The 19560-nt window shown below is 48.7% G+C and overlaps 3 protein-coding genes across 9 annotated transcripts in view; all 3 read right to left on the reverse strand.

Annotated features, from left to right (window-relative positions):
- Nucleotides 1-11289, reverse strand: part of LOC126578444 (neuronal calcium sensor 2) — a 69929-nt gene extending 58640 nt beyond the window's left edge. The window contains exon 1 of the mRNA XM_050241017.1: nt 11270-11289. The gene's annotated coding sequence lies outside the window, so the exon portion shown is untranslated. The remainder of the gene's footprint in view (nt 1-11269) is intronic.
- Nucleotides 1-18476, reverse strand: part of LOC126578442 (neurocalcin homolog) — a 94292-nt gene extending 75816 nt beyond the window's left edge. Inside the window, exons 1-2 of one of the 7 annotated variants that reach the window (XM_050241000.1) lie at nt 18355-18476; nt 16441-16941 (exon numbers count right to left, since the gene is read on the reverse strand). The gene's annotated coding sequence lies outside the window, so the exon portion shown is untranslated. The other 6 variants (XM_050241005.1, XM_050240999.1, XM_050241003.1 and 3 more) reach the window with 6 other exon arrangements.
- Nucleotides 18477-19144: 668 nt separating this feature from the next.
- Nucleotides 19145-19560, reverse strand: part of LOC126575109 (splicing factor 3B subunit 3) — an 8322-nt gene continuing 7906 nt past the window's right edge. The window contains exons 14-15 of the mRNA XM_050235651.1: nt 19455-19560; nt 19145-19262 (exon numbers count right to left, since the gene is read on the reverse strand). The exon at nt 19455-19560 is cut by the window's right edge and continues 61 nt beyond it. The gene's annotated coding sequence lies outside the window, so the exon portion shown is untranslated. The remainder of the gene's footprint in view (nt 19263-19454) is intronic.

The following is a 19560-nucleotide window of genomic DNA, read 5'->3' on the forward strand; positions in this document are numbered from 1 at the left end:
ACTGCCATTAATTATCCGATTAGCGAGAGTGACCACCATCAGAGGACTGGACGCACGTTCTCTCTCTCTGGCTGGCCAGCGGATAGGTCAACGAAGCGCAACACATCATTAATGCGAGAGACCCGGATAAACCTACCAACCTCTGTCCGCTATATCATCATCAACAACATCCCTCATAAGCCTCATAAGGGCAACCGGGATCAACGGGATGATGATGATGTTTGATCGGATGGCGCTTTGAAAGCAACGAAATCTGGTTGAATGCTCGGCTCGAGAAAAAGATTCTAAAACTCTATTCAAAGAAGAAAATGTCGCTACTAAAGCATTGCTTACGCATACACACCACTGACTGCCGCTATCTATTGCTGTTGCTGCTGCTGCTGTTGCTCTAGGCAAACAATGACGACCACCGATAACAATTAGAGCAACAAACCCGGCGGCCGTTTCGATGGTGGCGTCACCGACGATAGTGGAAATGAAGTAACAACTCTCTACTCTCTAGAAGATACATAATTTATTCACAAAACAGCGACTGAGCTGTCTCCGGAAGCGCCACACTGCTGGGAACTGCGGAATGGAAATTGTAAAAAAGGCAGTCTGCTCCATGGAATGCATCTGTGGCAACGCACGGAACAGTTACAAACGCCAGTGCCAGTCCTGGTCCAGACGAATGACGCACGTGGCGGCGTTTGGGAACTATTTACTCTCCAGCTAATTGTGACCATTGTTAACGGTTAGGCCCACGTTACGCACCATTTTGTAGCTCGCGTGTATGCGTCCAGACCAGACCTAACCACAAACCCGTAGTGTGGATCGCAGGGAGTCGGTCGAGAACGGAGAACGCACTGTCCTGAATCATCGGTTGGTAATCAGCACGCGAGTGACTGATACTTGCCAATAGTGCTTTCGGAAACGAAAACTAAAAATACGCCAACTGACGCATGGCCTCATCTCGGTGGTTTCGGTGCATAACAGAACGAAGCAAAAGAAAGTGAAAGAAAGTTATTTTCGTTTGCCTAATCCACCAATGCAGCGAGTGAGTGCAGCACAGTTGCAACTCGAACTACATCTGCGACTGAAATCCCCGTAGCAAGGTTAAGTTGCGAGAAAAGATCGTTGCGAGAGGCGAAACGCACTCACTGGAACAAGAATGACTGTTGTGGTGCATGATCTGAGTGTAGCCGTTGACGTATGCTTCATCGATGATCGTCTGCATCGTTTTCCGGTGGTGATTCAGTCACTGACCTAACATCACAATCGCGCAGGATGCGTAATGTGTCGATTAATTATCGTAGCATATGAGTGACATTGCTTTTTTTTGTTTGGCTGATGTTTTCGTTGCATCATTTCCTTTCGTTTCAATTGTTTTTTAAACTGACAAATAGCCGTAGTGATAACAATCTGAGCAATTTTCCTATTATTTCAGTTTTCCTTATTATTGCTTCATTGTTTTTTTTTTCATTGTATCTTCAAGATTATATAATACATCTACTATTTCTTCGAGGTTATCGATTATTCCCACAGCTTTTATCAGTGCATTCGATTGTTTTATTATTGTTTTACATCAATAAAGTAGTTTTACATCAATAAATAAACCAACAAGAGTAAGAATCCGAATTTGCACAGATTTCTGCACCATCATGCCAGGAAAGGGGTACTGGAAAGAGGGTGAAAATTCCACGAAACACTCCAAAGAATGGTTCCGTTTCCGATCTGCCGTTTAACGCCGTGATACGGTTTGTCTGGTCGACAGGCAAATGCTTCTTTCCCTTGCATGCATTCACCATCGTATGCGGAATGCTTATTTATATCCCCGCTAAGGATAGCCAAGAAGAGCACTCCCCCCTTTGGCCGGTTTTAGTGCTCACCACTTTGTTACCACACCACCAGTACACTGGCGCACGCTTCTGCTGCCAACCGCACTAAAAATAACGTCACGATTTGCGGTTATCGGTGACTGATTCAACATCGTACGCGGTGGTACACACGTCATGGAGTATCGATGGACCCACCGGGGTGGGGTTGGGGTCACACCATAAAACTAATGTTATTGCCTCGCCTCGCAATTGCAAGCCGTGTGTACGGGCGCGAGTGTGATGTAGAAGAGAGAGAAAGAGAAAGTGTTGCGATTGCGCTCGTATCACACATTCGCTTGTACCCGATAGACGGTCCTTGCGCAGAACTAGAAAACAACAAAAACATCCACCATTCGGGGGGGTGGCGAAGGATGATGAATCGAAAGTATATCCCCGTCTTTTACGGGAAATCTTACAGAGTAAGGCATTGGAACGGATTATGCTGCTGCTTGCTTCAAGCGATTAATGAGCCCAATGCGAATCCTAATGCAATGCAACGTGGCGTCGGCGCACAGATAGCGCACGTACTGGGGATAAATTTTTGGCCAACCTCTTTCCCTGTCTTCTCTCGATACATCATCATGCTCAGTCTCTTCTTCCCTAATGGCACTAATCGCGGATGGTACTCAGGCTTCCGAAGGTTGTCTCACGTTACATTCTGCGGGAGAGAGAGAGTGCAATCTGCTGCAGGATACTGGATGCGATGCGAAGAAAAGGAAAGGCTTGGCGAGCCATTGTTTGAGGCGATTCATCATTTCGGCAATTTCGGCGGAAGAGGAGAACGAATGAGAGTGCCAGTGACTGACATAGAACCCGGACCAGACGCAACACAGCGTAGCATGACCATGGAAAGCGTCCAAGGATCGATCGGAGTACTGGAAAAGGTAGTACAAGAGCGCTAACCACAATATGTTTGCGGCCAAATAATTACAAATTGCTCTCGACTATTTATATCAAACGATGCTCCGAAAACCAGCGGTCCATCGGTGGCTACTAACAGGAACTAACGGGAGGCTTCAGGATTAGCTCTACCAGCGACAAAACTCGATTATCGACAGCCTTGGAGGTTCGAGGATGTTTAGCCATCGATGCACCAGGCAAGCTCTATGCGGTTCAAGAGAGCAACGTGGAAAGTACGGTTAAACAGTGTACTAGCCCTGACAACATCGCGATGTGGCCATTTTCGTGCAGCCGAGCAAGGTGCAACCAAAGCGACATAATTTATTGGTTTGTGTGTTGGTTTGTGTTCCGCTCGACCAACTCGACAAGGACGAAACGATGTGGCCAGTGGCTGACCGTGGAGGATAAGAACAGGTCCTAATCTGTGGCACAATAGTGGCGTTGGCAAGCAGGCAAAGCACCAGCAAGGCACCCGGTTGGGAACCTAACTCACAAATCATCCAAAGGCGACCAAATGTGTTAACAGGATCGTGGCGAAAGGGGGACTGAAAGTAGCAATTGATTTATGTGGTGAAAGGCGTGTCGGTATTCAAGTGGCAACATCAGCGGCATCATCAGCAATTTTCCACTTTTATTCAATTCGCAATCATTCTTTAAACAATCGTGCCGCGAGTTCGAGTGGTTTGCAGTTTGCTCGCACCTTACACATTGCTGGCAGATGCTGTTAGCAATAGATATCGAGCATGAAGCATCGAGCTGTACATTCCGCGAGGTAAGAGAGAGAGAGAGTGTTTCGGTCCACTTGAGGTGAAGGTTCTTTCAAAAAGACTCATAGTTATGAATTCCAGCTCGGCGCCTCACTGCAAAACCGGTAATTGAATACAATGCAGCATGAAGAATGCATTTAAAATGCACCAGTAAGAGAGGTAGCGAGAGAAAACACTCACGTGACCCAAATGAAGCCGTCAGAAAACAAACTACTAAGCACTTCCACCCTTGCCTAGTGGCTAAGGGTCCCCCTTCTAGCGTCTCACTTCTAAATTACTCACTTAAAAATTCATTCGCGAAGAGGCCCCAGGACCACAGTGTCCTCTCTCGTCTAGTGTCGACACCTATTCATCCTGTCGCGGCGAGCGAGTTTGCCCTTTCAGCGGAGGGGGGGATGGCTGCTCCTGCTGCTGCTGCTGCTGCCGAGTGCATTCGAAAGGCTTAGCAGAACGCGCGAGTAATATAATTGCTCACGACATCCACCACTCCAGCAATGCGATGATGATCCTCCGTGAGGGATAGAAGGACAACACGTCCAGGGATTACGGGGTTGGGTCCAGGGCGAGCGGATCCGAGCGAGAATGAAACATTTTGTTCGCGTGACAGTCGCGTTTCCATCATGCTTATGGCCGCGCTTTCAGCGAACGGTTTGTGTTCGGAGGATTCGGGAGGACTCGCGAGGATTTGCGAACCACCGCAGGTCACGTCGGAGAGGGAAGGATGAGCGCAACGGGTTTGCTGGGAAAACAAAACGAGCCCCAAACACTGTGTGCCGGTACTTTCATTGCCAGTGATTTTAGCGAACGAAATGTGCCAGCGTTTGCGCTTGAAAGCACACCCGGCGTGTGATCCACATGCGAACGCTCTCGAGAGCTGAACTCGACACAATTTTGCTTTCTTTACCCTTAAACCGACCTGGAATTGATCGGAAACATTTTAGATGGAGGAAAGGGAATAAAAGTCTTGGAAAAAACACTAAAACCGAGCACAGGTTGTTGTTGACAGCAATTCTAAAAATAAAAATTCACTTTAAAATTAGAGACTCCAAAAGAGAATTAACTAAGCGATTTTGGAACCAATCCGTCCATCAGTCAAACGCAAAGTATATGCTTATGAAAAGTGACATTATTATTAAATTCCGTTTTCTGGCTGGCTTGATATCAGCAGCCGAAAGGATCCTTAAAGCGTGCAGGCCATCTCGGAAGCAGATCGGTCCGACCATCAATCACAGACCGGGCGAGACAAGAGGCATTAGCAGATGATTAACAGAGGCTCGTCCACCGCTCGCTGTACGCTTTCGATTGCCTTTCGTCCTGAATAAATGGTTCCTTCTTCAATGGACATAAACCATGATGGTGATGAAGGCGCTAGCGAGGTTTGTGCTCGATTAATCTTACCAAAAAATGTTGCAAACTACTCTCGAAACGAACACTAATTGAGTCGGTACTCCTCTTCGCATCCTCGTGCAAGTGTTGCAAGCTAGGATGAGCTCGGTTGCAACAGCACCAACGAACCAACCAACCAAAACTACGTTTAACGCTCCGCAGCGCCCTTCAAAGCGTGCACTAGAGAGCACGGTGGTGGTGGTTGATGTGGTTTGCGTTTTCCGAGATGAAGGATCTCGCCTTCCCTCGGAGCAACTTTCTTCCACAGCGAAACGAAAAGCCCGAGAAAAGATTATGCCCTTCTCGAGATTATGCTTCGCACCGTTTCGGGTGGTGGAGTAGTGCTTGCTGTTCGCTGAAACCATCTGATAGCCAAAACGTGCGGTGCAGTTGTTGAGGAGAAGGAGGCTAAGTTAGTTTACTCTCTCGTCTACTTCCCATTTTTGGGGAAAGAAGCGAAAACTCTATCCAATATCCGTCCAACACTTCAATCTAGCACCAGAGTCTAGAGCATAGAAGCATAGAACTGCATGAAAACTCAATCAAATCGCATCGAAAAGAACATCGAGAAAGGCAGCAAAAAAAACCTTGCAGGATACCTTGCCAGCTCCAGCGCCGTCTTGTGTCGTCAGACGATGGAATGGATGTTGACAAGGATTTGCATACCGCAATCCACCACGCTGGACTGGAGAACAAAGCGAACGAGAGAACGAACGAGGGTGGCAAGCGAGAGTTCTTTTTTATGCGTCTTCGAAAGGATGATCATGCCAACACCATCACCGGCACCACCACCATCATCATCATCACACGATGTGTGCCACATCTTTATGGATAGATACTAATAATCATAATAAAGATTGGGCGACGAAAGGCCACATTGCGTGCGTGCAGCCATCTAGCGGCGACAGTGATGGCCAATCTTTGGTGGCCGCAGAATGATTTGACAACGATTTGAGAAAGGCCGCAGAATCATTTCAGTTAAGGGGTGAAAAATAATCAATATTTTTTGATAATCTATATTCAAATCGTTTCCAATCGATAGTTAGGTTGAAAGTTTAGTTAATTCGAACAGAAATGACAGTAGAAAAGAGAAAGGAATCAACAAACTCAACATTATCAACATAAAATGCAACGACAAAATACAAAATGTTGCAAAACAGATTAAGGTCCTCTATTTCCGAACTATAACAAGGATATGAAGTGTTTTGAAGATTGCTAGTAATTTAGCATAAGTTATTTTGAGCGTTTAGATTCGTTGAAAGAGATATATTCAAATCACGACACTGCATTCCGGGTATTAAATGCAATGTTTTGCCCATTTCCCTTTTGGCTATGAGTCATCGAAAGAACAACTAAGCATATGTGCACCACATTATTTAAAACACTTTTAACAGAAAGAAAAGACCACGCTCGTGACCTTCACGGTTTGATGAACAATCCGATTTGGTCCCTGGTACATCACTCTAGACCCCACTTGACCCCCCACTGGGTCTAGCATCGTTTCACATCTCGGGTTTTTTTTGCTGGCAAGCACCTCGAGAAGCCAGTGTAACACGCCCCTAAAAGAAGAAAGCTGCGGGAAAAGGCGGGAAAGCAACTCGAAATGGCGAGTTCAAAGCATCACGCAGAGGTGCGCGCCAAGTGTCGCCGAAGACGATTTCGGATTTCGATTTGGAGCCCTGCCAAGGGACAAAGGGTTGGGGTAGTGACGGCGACGACGCTCGTGAGAATGTGTCAAAAGTGTTGCCTTTTCCCGGGAGGAGGACGAAAAGCTCTTCAGGAACAACCCGCAGTACGCCACTGACTGACTGACGCCAAAATGGCTCGATGTAGAGGTGTAGAAAGAGAGAGAGAAAGAGAAATTGTGACCTCGTCTAGTCGGCACCTTATGCAGACACGGCAAGAGGCCTTTGCTGCGCCATGCTCGCGCTCTCTCACTTTCTCTGAGGCTGACTATGGCTATGAGAAGAAAAAGGATTCGCTGTTTTTTCCCTCACAGTCTTTTTGGCCAGCATCCACCACTCTGGCGGTTCCTACACGCAGCAGGATAAGCGCATAAAGACGTCCTAAAAAGCGATGGCCTGGGTTACCGGGCCGAACCGGGCGAAAATAAGATTATATCGAGGCTTAGTAACAGCACAGCGTAAGGCCACCAACATCCTGTACACATACTCGTGCACCATGCAACCGATTACCTCAAGTGGAAAATGCAAAAATGCTCTTCAATGAAACTCATACACCACCCACCAACCCACCACCCCATTGCAGCGCATAAATGAATTCGTAAGCAACGTAAAAACTCACTCACGAAAGGCAGGTAACTGTTATCGCGACGCCCATCAACGAGCGAGCATCGAGAGCGGGGTGTTTATTTTGTTAAAATTGTCCCAATTGGCCCCCGTAAATTGTCGTGCAAATCATACACATTTGGTTACGACTGTGTGCGTGTTTGCGTGCGAGGGTGCGTCCGTGGGTCCATGCGTGAGAATAGCTACGTTTCGTGTGGACACAATGTGCTACAAGAGCTGCCCAGCCAAACCACAGAAGGTCAAACACGACTAACGTGCGTTCCTTATGCCTTTGGCACACAAGATTGGCCCCCCGGGCAAGCAAACGCACCTTCTGCTCACTTCCGTACGGCGCCGCAACAATCAGGAAGGAACAGGAAACACCGAGAATTATGCAAATAAGCAATCAAGCTGAACCACCACGGATCGGCCTTCGGATGATGCAATTCGCGCTCTCATTCTGAGCCTCCAGGACCTGGTGGTGTGGCCTGTGATACAATTTCGGTATGTGAGGTCAGCCACTGACCACTAGAAGTCAGTGTTCCAGGTTCTAGGACACGAAATACAAAAACGATTCCGGAACCGGAGCCCCAGATGAATGTCCCGGATCCGTTTGGCAAGTGGCGTGACCGTGGCACCAAACCAAGGACCTTCCGCACTTCCGCCAGAACCATTTTCAAGCGAGTAACTAAATGGCGTACCTCCAGAGGGAAAATCATTCTCTCCTTCTCCTCTAAAACGAAGACAGAATCCTGGCGAGAGAATAATACTCTAATTAAATGTCGAAAACCAGACGCACACACCAGCAACAGCAAACGGTCCGGACACTCGGTCAACCGGCGATAAGTTACAAACATTACTCAGCGCCACAAAATCATTCACTCGCCCCAACTCCCCTGGTGAGTCCATTTTAATCAGAGAAGGATACTGATACTGCAGCAGAACTTCACCCTCAGGAGAGCTCGCATAACGACTCACAGTTTCGGTCCCCCTATCAAGAACCGACCGCTGAAAAGTCAGGATTAATTTTGCTGAATTATGATCACCGAGGACCACCGGAGGAACATTAATCTCAGCTTCCCTTTGCGCCCTGCCCCCCTGCCCTAGAATAATGCATAATTATGCGCTGTGTGCAACAACAGTCAGTCAGCCATAATTGGCTTGCCAAAAAGTTCTGATCCCGTTCGGTACTGACCATGACCATAAGAGGTGTGAACCCGGGGGTGGGTTCGACCAAAGTCCGGCAAGGTGGCCTCAGGTGCGACAAGCAATTAAAACGGAATCAAACCACCACCGGAAGTTGGCTAGGTACGTGTGGTTCAATTTCGATATTCATCCAAAATACTGGTCGACACAGTAACTGGTGCGGGTTGTGTTACTGCTACCAGTTCCGGCAGCACAACTAGAGAGAGAAAGAGGTTAGTTGGATTGGATTGGATCGAGTGACAGAACCGAATGGTATTAGTTATACCCTGGTGCCGATAGCGTTCGATGCTGCGTCGAAAATTGACTTTCGGTTGGCCATCAGACGGTCCTCGGACCCACACATCGGATATGGGGTGTTGCACATGATAATGAAATTGTCATTCAATTAGAAGGCACTGCAGTGACGCTTCATCGGAATACCAGAGTTCGGAACATGGTCCCCAAACTCGGCAAAAACTCTGTCGTGACGGGTTTCAGGCTGTAGGTTAGAAGAAGAATGGCCAGCAGAGTTTATTAGATTCCGCTCGCTTCGGATCTTCTTTGGAAGGTCGTACCCGGTTGTTTGTTGTGCATCGTGCGTCGTCATCGGTCGAATCACCACCAGACCATATTATGCCATCAAGTCCGTAGTGGTTGCACCATAAACATTGCATTCCATCGACCGGGTCTCGGAGAACAAGGTTCCAGTTTAGATGCAGAAAAAAAGAAACAACGGATTGGTTTTCCTTTAAAAAAACTGTCAAATCGGATGTTTCGGATGTGGTCTCGTAGTTTCCAAAATGTATTCCACGACAAAATCCTTCCACAGCAGTTGGCCGACGTATTAACTCTCTACAGACCACCACACTATCCACCATATCGTCCACTATCAGCAGCACATCGTGTGGTTTCCATATTCCAACATGGAAGCTAATCGACGGAAAAGGCCAAGTGAAAAAATGGAGGAAGAAAGAAGAAAAGCCCCGAAATGAACGATGGATTAAACTATCAAACACACACAGGCACCGAGACACAACTTCTGCACAAGCACGCGGCTCAAGCACGGACTTCAAATCATTAATCAAAACGGACGACGACTTCACCGTCCGCCTTTCGTGTGGAAACCGACAGCCACCGACGAACCGCACGTCCGATGCTTTTGTGCTAAGGCGGAACACACTGGGCGGGAAAGCATAGTTTAGAGCATAAAACCTTACCCATTTCCATCCCATTCCACTACAGCCCCAAGAGAAAAAAAGTGGGAAATAAATAAAAGCGTCCGCGCGTGGAAGACCACCGAGACGGTTGGGGTTCTGGGGAGGGCTTTTGTAATCTTGATAATCGACACGCACAATCCAAAGTTGCTGCTACTGGAGCGGGCGGCCTGGAAGTTGCAGAAACATTGGGGCCTTTCGCACGAAACAGGGAAATGGAATGGAAACTAACCGACCGACCCGGTGCCGATGAATCCGTTTCTGCTGCCCGCCCTCCGGAATCCGCGGATCGAAACGAAATGTACGCCCGGCACGGAACGAGCGGAGCATTCGAGCGAAGAACACCGTACGCGGTGGGACCGGAACGAGCATTCTAGCGCCTCCAAACAAAAGCCGGCGGTTGTATCTCGTGGCGTGTGCCCCACGTGTGTCTTGCTAGTTCTCGTCTGTTAGCCTCTTCATTTTTCCCCTTTCTTTCTGGTTTTTTTGTTTTGTTGAAAAACTGTTCCAACAACAGCATTAATTTACATATTTCAATCCGATAGGAGCAAGGAGGGGGAAGGGTGATGATGTAAACCTATGGAGAGCATTAACTATGCTTGTCTTGGCGAATGGCTTGCTTTCTTTGCGGTTTTGAGAGAAACCTTCTGCAGAGGCAATCGAATGAAACGATAGAAAACGATTTATATTTTTGCGTGATGCGGCGCTCGATGTCTTGATAGAGCTTCTCTGGGGCCGCAAGAGGCCATTCGTGAAACTCATTCTCTCGTTTTGGGTTTTCAATTCGTTCTTTTTTTTTTTTCTGCCAAATCCGCGCGGCTCTGCGTTTGCTGTTTGAACAAGTGTCATGCATATTTAAAGCCGGTGAAATTATTGTTTGCTTCTTTTCGTGTACTGAGAGATTTTGTAATGAATTGTTTCACGGTAGAGAACGCAGGGTAAGCTTAAGATACGTAGCTTAAGTACTCTGTTGCATCTGCCGTTGACAAATCTTGGTTGTTAACAAAAAATGGATTAAACTGAAATTACTGATCTTTAAGATCAAGGAAGAGTAAAAAAAACCTTCCTACAGCAAATAGAAGATCATTTAAAAATGATAATGATATTTTTAAATAAGAAACAGATAATTAATGAGTCAAAAGGGTTATAAGAAGTTGGTTAATCCTGAAGATGTACGCTACCTTCATCTTCAGCGAGCAATTAATGTTAACTCTGAAGATATTTGAAAAACAAACCAAAACAAAAATAGACTCCAGGAACGAAAACAAAGTAAATTTGCACCTTTAACCCTTAAACAAAAATTAGCATCGCATACGATCACCAATAACCCATTAGTAAGTGAAATTCTTCGGCTTGTGGCTCTGGAATCTCATAGACATCAACACCTGCAGCTTTCACAAAAAAAAACATTCCCACAGTGCTCTCGACACCACGATTCGCTGTTTACTCGCCACGTCAAAACTGCTGCCCCAGTGTTTCAGCAAAGAATCTCGTACTAAAACAGTAATAGTACTCATCCTTCAAGCTCACACACCATAAATCAAACCCAAACCAAGGGTATGGTCCCGCGAAAACGGAGGGAAAACGATTGAAAAGTAGTTAAAAAGTTGAAATCGTAAGAGGAAAAAAAGGGAAATATGTAACACACCAATGTTTAGAACTATTCCACTCACCTGAGCAAAGAAGGTAGACGATCGCGGACGGCAGCGTGCTGATTCACGATCACGAACGAACGAACGAACGGACGGCAGGACGGAACGGGATCTGCTGCGAAGTGCGGCAATGCATTGACGGTGTTGCGGCGAGACTTGACGATGGACGAACATAAACGACGGTAGCATAAATCACGAACACGGAGGGGGCGGTCAGTCGCTCACCCCCTTTTCCGTCGAGGAACTTTCCAAGATGCCGGAGATGACGCTGCGTTTACGTGGAGTGTGACCGTATGGTTACTAGCTTGTATTCAGCTTACTACCGCAGGGAATTCGCTAACTTTCTCATACATTCTCTCTTAGCAATCCTGATTCCTATCCGAGCAACTTCTCTTACTACCGATCCTAAGCATTAGAAACGTGTTGTGTTCGAGATGGATAACGGTGGAAAGCCCCTCCACGATATCAAACTAGTTTAATTGCCCTCACATCATACTGTCACGGAAGCGGCCACCGACTTATTGTCTATCGGTTCGGTGGAGGGGTTGTTTGTTGTTTGAAAAATTAAATCCGGTCCAGCCCCGGCCGGGATGTTCCGGTCAGCAAACAAGTGCCAGTGACCAGATGATGCAGTGTGTGCAGCTCTGCAGAGGCTGCACCCTACCTCAATGTCACATAAATCACCGTCGCCGCCAGCGTGTGTTGTTGGATGCCAGCCAGAGAATGGACTTCTCGCGCCATAAAGACGAACGGCATTCACTCCAGCACTGCAGCGCGTATTTTCATGGTGAGCATCAACAGCAATGGATTGACAAAAGTCGCTTCCGAGATATAAAGTGCAGGGAGTTGTCCAATCACGGACCACAGAGTACGGAACAAATATGTTGGCCACTCAAAACTTGAACCGCATCGAGAGCTAATTCACAAACTTTGACAAACTTTACCATTCGCGCAGCAAGTCCCACCACCGACTCCCACCACTTTAATGCAATTAGACGGCATGGCGGCAGCACACGTTCACGCTCGAATCCCCCTTTCCAAGGGACGGATCCGGACGGAGGATGAACGAACGGAACGGAGGAAAGTTGATTAAGTCGAAGGGGTCACATCAACTTCTTCACAGGGAATCAGCTACCAGGCAGAGGGATGCTGGGGGGGCCAATTGCAATTAGCGAACTCTTTAACCAACTCCCGGCTAGCCCCGGCCAGCACAGGCCAATTGACCTAATAATTATCGAGGGAAGAGAGCCCGGGAGCCCTTCGGAAGCAAACTTTGCAATCCTTGTGGAACCACCATTCCTTGGGGTTATTGAAGACGTTTGGAAAAAGGAAAGCCCTTTTTTTTGGCGAAAAAAAACACACACGATGCCGGAACTCCAATCGATCGATTGGTCAATCGTCCAAACACCAGCTGCAGGTCGTGGCAAAGGTGGAAAGATGGAGTTCAGCCCACCGGAATGGTTGAATGGCCGTGCCGTGCGGCCCAGGTGTAAGCACCAGAGCCCGGCCATCATTCGATTGTCCGGGCACCAAAAATGGACCAAGACAATCAATAAAAAGCACAGGAAAATCCCCCCACCACCAGAAGGCGCCTTGGGGAGGGCTTTCTATACTCGGAGAAGCAGATGGTCGAACAACAAGATGTGGCAGAGCGAGAGCGCCTTCTCTCGCTTCATAAACCAAGCCACGAGCAGGGGGAGGGGGGAGGTAGAGAGGAGATACGGAATTAGAATGCCACTGATTGGAGCCGGATTATTGATGTTAACTGGAGGGGTCGACGACGTCGTCCGGACGTTCTCGTTGACGTCGCCATCGTGTCGTTGTCGTCATCAAAACCATTTTGGGAGGACGACCGCCGAGGGCAGGACAGCATCCGGTGATGCGGACAACGACCGAGAGGGGACGGGTTTTTTGGGACCGAATTTTGGGGGCCATTCATGTTGAGGTCCTCCCGGAGGGACGACACGAGGCGATATCAGATTATCCCCGGGATGGTGATTGCGGTGCGTGTACTTCGGTGGTCGTATGAGTGTGTGCCTTGGTAGTGGTGCTTACAAATCCCGGGGACCCTAATCCACTCCTCCTCCCCTCCAATTGATACTGAGAGACCGAACGATTGAATCAATTCCCTCTTCATGCGCGACGCGTGGTGTGAGTGCGTCTTCCAGTCGTCTTCAAGTTCTTCAAGATGATGATCCAAGATTTTGATTGACCCCGAGCGATCGATTGAGATGTTTTCGCTTCAATCTTGCAATAAATCGTGCTACACTCCCTGAGGCAAGTGATGTGTTCCCATGCAAATATCTTTACTAAACTCTTCTCTCTGATTCTGTTACGAAGATAATAATTGAAAGTACCAAAGGTACGGAAAGGAATTCCCACCCCCTTAGAAACTTGTTCCACAATCTCTCGATCTCAACAAAAGTCCCATTCAGAGACCAGGTCCTCCTAGGGGGTTTCTCCCATATGGCATCCCGAAGTTGAATCCAAAAACACAACCCAACGAAACCCTCGGTGGTGTCCCTTTCCCCCGGGGGGCGTCGATGGTTGACGTCGAGTGCGCGTGTGTGCGTTTGGCCACTTACGAACCTAATTATCCCGGCCGAAACCCATTAACCCGATTCGAAACCACCGCCCGGTACTAATGAAACGTCAACAGCGGGCACCATCGGTCCATCGGGCTCCATCTGGTGGTAACTTATCCTCCGGGTCCGCTCCCCTTTATCAGTCGAACCTTCACGGCTGTAAAATGGCCTAGGCCCCGTCCTAGGAGGATCCGATCCATTCCAAACACACCGATAGACCTGCCCTGTGGCCGGCCGCCCGAGACCGAGTGATGATGATGATGCCGCTGCGATCTCCTCGACGGACACTCTTCTCCTGGTTGCTTTGATTCGAACGCCAGAGCGCCTCTACTAGCGTGAGCTATCGTTCCGTTGCTATCCAGGTGCTTCCACCTTTTTTACACCCTTTTGTCTGTTGCTATGTTCGGTCTACTTTACCTTTGCTCTTTGCTACTTTACCTTTACTCGAACAGTGTGTGCCTTTTGTGTTTTGCCTTCTTTAGTAACTTTTCACTAGACTTTTGTGCTTCTTATTTTTTCATTTTTAGTTGTTTTATTTTCTTACATTTCAATAGACTTTTCTGTTCTTGATTCGTATCCTTAACCATATTTATCATTCGTTTTTTTTTTCTTCTCTTTTCCCCATCTCATTATTCAGCTTTTTTTGCGCATTTTCGATCTTTCCTTCTCGCGACATGGTGTTACATTATCATCTCATTTTCATGCTTGCTTGCCTAATCATCGTATCATCGTACATCTTTCACAGATGTTTTACTTTTTCTTTTCCGTTGTTTTTTCCGCTCTCTCTCTCTAGTTTGTTTGTGCCATTTTGCCATTCCTTTTCCCACCGGGCGAACTTGATCGAATAAACAAGCAGGAGAGTGTGCGCGCGCGCCCAAGGGTTTCATATTGTCGAGTTCAGTTCGCCGAAATTGATAAGATTTTACTACGGTACTACCCCGGGGCCGCTCTTCCCTGCCCCCTTGGCTGTTGCCGGTCCTATTTTACTCCGATCCATCGTTCTCGGGGGGGGGGGGGGGGGGGGCTGACTTCTGACATTGCCCAACACGCGGCCACGCCACGCAGAGTGCCGAGAGAAGGTGAAGGGAAACTCAAATTACCATTCCCACCTCCCCCCCTTCCCCCGGGCAGTAGCATCCTCGTTATCTACAGCATTTTCCAACTCCATGTCCTTCTGCCACCTCTACACCCCGTTCCCTTCCGTTCCGTTCGTTCTTCTTCCTTCGGGCAATATGTTTAAGAACGCCACCGCCACCGTCGAGGCCCAAAGTGTGAGCACGCGCGCGCCCGCGCTACGCCCTCTGCCTCCGCGATATGCCTTCGCGGAATTAAATGGTTAGCCCCGGGGTCGCAAAACAGATTCGTTCCGACGAACGGGGGGGACGCATGGTGGGTGTTTTTTTCGGTCGCGCGGATCGCAACGAGTACTGTGTAGGCCACCACCACCCTCCGTTGTCTCTACTACTCCACGAGTTGGGTGGATGCACCATTCTCTCATTTATTCGCGCGCGCCACACTCCATTCCTACTACACTGCGCCTACTGCTCCTTCGCGAAGAACAGTTTCGCTTTCCATTTAATATAATATATTCCCTTCTCTTCTCGTGTTCGTCCTCTGCTCTTTGGTTCCGTGGCCCCCACCCTAACCTATGCCAGTGTTCCGCGCGCTCATCTTATTTTTGGGATATTGCTTTTCGGTGTTTTCGTTTTTCTTGTTTCCGCCTCCGGCATGACATGTCACCACCACCACCACCACTCGGTGGGTGGGTGGTTGGGTGAGGAGGCAACGGTGGCGCAAAGGGATATTATTGCTCGGAACCGCCGACAGTCGCGCGAGGTACAAACCCTGCACAAGAGACAACGGAATCATCCAACCCCTGACGAAGATGATGGTGGTGGTGGCCTATGACACAGCGCTACCTGTGAAGGGGGGGGGGGGGGGGGGGGGGGGGGGGGGGAAGGGTCTCGCACACACCGGCACCGGCCCGACCCGACCAACAGCGGAAAATGCGGAGCGATGGCCACGGAAAAGCACGAATTTTTCCTCGATAATTATAGAATCGAGCGAAAATTTCCTCGGTGACATTTTGGCATTTCGATAGTGTGCTAGCGCGCCCTCTCTCTCTCTCGTTCGCTCGCTCGCGGTCACCAGGGAGGGGTTGAAAGGGTCCTACAACCCCCCGGCTACGCTACGTTCGGACGCGGAGGGGACACGGGAAGCCTGCGGGATGGTTCTAAATTTGGACCATAATTCCCCGCGCGACCGCCGCCGTTTGATCCTTGTGATCCGTGTGCAGCGATGCAGAAAATTGCATCAGCGAACGCATCACACCCAACGCACCAACGCGGAGCGATCCTTTTCGTCGTAAAAAAAAAGATTAATTTCAGCGATCATTTGTTCATCGATCCTGATGATCGAGTTGCGTTTCTTCGTTTTCCTACAATCGAAGCAGGCTGAGGATATGCCTAGTCCGCGACAGGGGGTCCGTCCCTACGATGGATCAGAGTAACCACTGCAATTCCTGCTTTCTGTTTAATGGAGCCGCTCTGTACTTCTCCATCAACAACGGTAACAACAACAAGGTGATGCTATTTAACCATAACTTACGCTACACTTGTGCTCTTCAAATACGCATCCCAAACGAACCGGGGCACAACTATCAACTCCCTGTCGACAGGAACAGGAACGACGAGCCTGATGGCAATGATGGTGAGTAGTTTCGAGGGTGGTCGTTCGCACGGTTTTCGCACTGGATATCGATGTCACGGCACTAGTAGGCGGCGAACGAGACGCACGTGGACGAGACGACGGACACTACACTTTCGCGCCCGGAAACACACGACGGCCGCGGTTTTTCCGCGCACACATACACGCACGCACGCACGCACGGTGGTCCCCAAAAACCGGTACGGACCGGTTAACGACGCGCACACATACACACGCCTGAGCGTGGGACACACTCCTCTGTCGGGGGAACTGTGCCGGGGAAATACACTCGCTCTCCCTTGCTCTCTCTCTCTTCACTGCCAAGGATGCTGCCGTTGGAGGGATATGCGGCACCGGAAGTCTGTGTTACTTGTACTGCGCTCTTTACACGGATCAATCAACCTGCACGCACCACAAAAAACACAACAGACACAACACAGGGAACGAAGAGAAAGGGGAAGAATTATGATAAAAGCAATTTTGTTGCCATTTTTTGCGCGATAAAAAAGGCTGATAAAAGCCAGTTCCGTGGAACGATTCCACCAAAAAAAAAACCGGCGAACGCACTTTTGCGCAAGAATCCGCGAGATGTGGCCGTGGCCGCGCTGTAGCCGTTCACTTTCTTCACGCACCACCGCCGTTGTCGACGTGCTCTGAGCTTGACGACCACGACGACGACGAGGTCGATTGTGCGGCGCTGGCTACTGCGATATGGTCGACGACGACGCAGGCCAAAGTTGTTTTTCCCTAAATATTATTCCAAGATACACGACCCTCACGCGGTCCCGCGATATCGCGCGCCCGGCTGCCCTGGTCTCTGCTCTTTTTGGAGCGTGCTGCGCTGGCCTGGCCTGGCCTGGTCTGGTCTGGTCTGGTGTGACACAGAACCGTGCCAGAGAGAGAGAGGCGCACATGCACGCACGCACGCACGCACGAACGCAAAAACACACACGGTGGCTGGCTGTTTCCTTAAATGGCCACAGCAGCAACCGCAGCTGTACGCACATGGAGCATGATGGCGGGCCCAGCTGCACCAGCTTCCACCCCCCTGGGGAAGGAGGGCGCGAGGCGTGCTGCTGCTTTGCCCGGGGCTCGGCTGTGACCGCGAAAGCACTAAACACCACCACCCTCTCTCCGGGCGGGCGGGCGGGTGAAGAACCATTTTTGACAATCGACCCCGTGGCCACCGTGGAACCAACTACGCCTCTCCCCGGGCGAGCTGACTACGGGGTTGTTTGGGTAACTACGATATCTAGTAGACCGCGATAGTAGCACTCGATGCACACATACACATCTCCACGTTCGATTCGCTACCACCCAGCCTGCTTGGACCGTGCCGATCTGGCTGGATCCTGCTGGAAGGGGTGTCCTGCCGTTCTGGTTCACGCGTTCACGGTGCGAAAATCCTCGTCGAAAATTAACCCTTTTTTTTTGGCCAACCATCAATCGTCGCCGCCATCCGCCGTCATTCGTTTGCTAGAAAGTAGAGGACCTTCGGGCGATAGCTGCGCTGCGGAGAGCGGGGTGATTGTGCGTTTGGAGCGACCCCCGGGGATCCGCTGGCCAACGACAGAACGACAATTCTCGGTCTCCGTAGCCGCAGCACACACGCATGCACACACCAAACACCGAGTTTCCCGGGCCAGCAGCAATAGGAAGACGCAGGACAGACGGGAGGTGCGATTGGTGTAAAGACCCCAGGATGGCCTGGACGAAAACACCACCAACAACAACAGAACCAGCAGTAGCAGGGTTATTTCACAGCACAGCACCTTCACGACGGGCTCACGAACGCACGGAAAACGCACGACAGACCTTCTTTTTTGCGAAACGCGCGTTGCACAGAGTGGAGTACTACACACGACAGTCCTACGATGTGGTGGAGGCGCAAACGGAGCGTGCAAGGGCAGCGGCCAGGGCTAGAAATGTATTTTTTTTTTGCTTCCCGGAGACCAAAATAACGAAGAAGCAGAGCGAGGGGGAAGAGGGGGAAGAAGAAGGAAACTGATTTTTCTTTCCCGGCGCGTGAAATTTGTTATCGAGACCAAAACTAAACGGCCTACTTTTAACACAAATTTTCGATTCATTAATTTATTAAAATAAAAGTTATAAAAATACAGTAAAATAGTTCCAAAAAGCGGATTTTAACGATTTCTTCTGAACAGAACGGTAACGGCGATACTATCTCCCGCTCACTCCCTCGTGCGAGAACGAGAGAAAAACCGCTCGAAACGTCAAACTATCGAGCAATTTTCTTCTGTCTCCCCATTTTCCAGGTGCGAGAGCGAGATGGAAAATTTGTCAAAAATTTTCAAAATCTCCCATGCAGCATAATCAGAGTCCGTTTATTCGGCCAGCTTCCGCGCTCTAGCAGCGATAATTTTCCGAGATTTTTCCGACATTTTCCAATGATTTGTTCTATGAGTCGCGTCCTTCACGTACATTCGCCGTTACGCCTGAGAACATTAGTTAAAACTGTTTGAGCATCGCTCGCGCTACTCTTAACATGTAGTTTATGCTACGAATAGTACAATATCCCGTGACCCATTTGTAAGCTAAACAATGTACAGCTACGACCACAGTAAAAATACGAAGAGTTTGATCATCTGCTACTAATTTACATCATTTATTCAAGTTAATACATCTATCGTGAGGTTACATTGATAATGGTTCAAACTACAACGCATTAACACCCAGCAACTCGCGACCGCTGAATTCGAAATCTGGAAGAGAAAGGATAACGACTACTATTACTTCCCACTTTTGAAATCTCCAACCAACCACGGCCAAGCGTTGGATGAATTCAGAAATAAATAGAATCACTACAAAGTTCATAGGTCCGAACTTATTTATTTTATATTAGTCTTTCATCATTTTTACACGTACACATAAAGGAGACTTTAGTTGAAACTTACACAAAGCCTATGCAATGGGAATGACGATCCGGCTCGTCACCGGTTATTTGATGAAAGCAGCACGATGTTCTTGATTAAAACAGTACACACGACAGTAGTTCAGTCT

This window comes from Anopheles aquasalis, chromosome 3 (genome assembly GCF_943734665.1).
Source record: "Anopheles aquasalis chromosome 3, idAnoAquaMG_Q_19, whole genome shotgun sequence".
Taxonomy (NCBI): Eukaryota; Metazoa; Arthropoda; class Insecta; order Diptera; family Culicidae; genus Anopheles; species Anopheles aquasalis.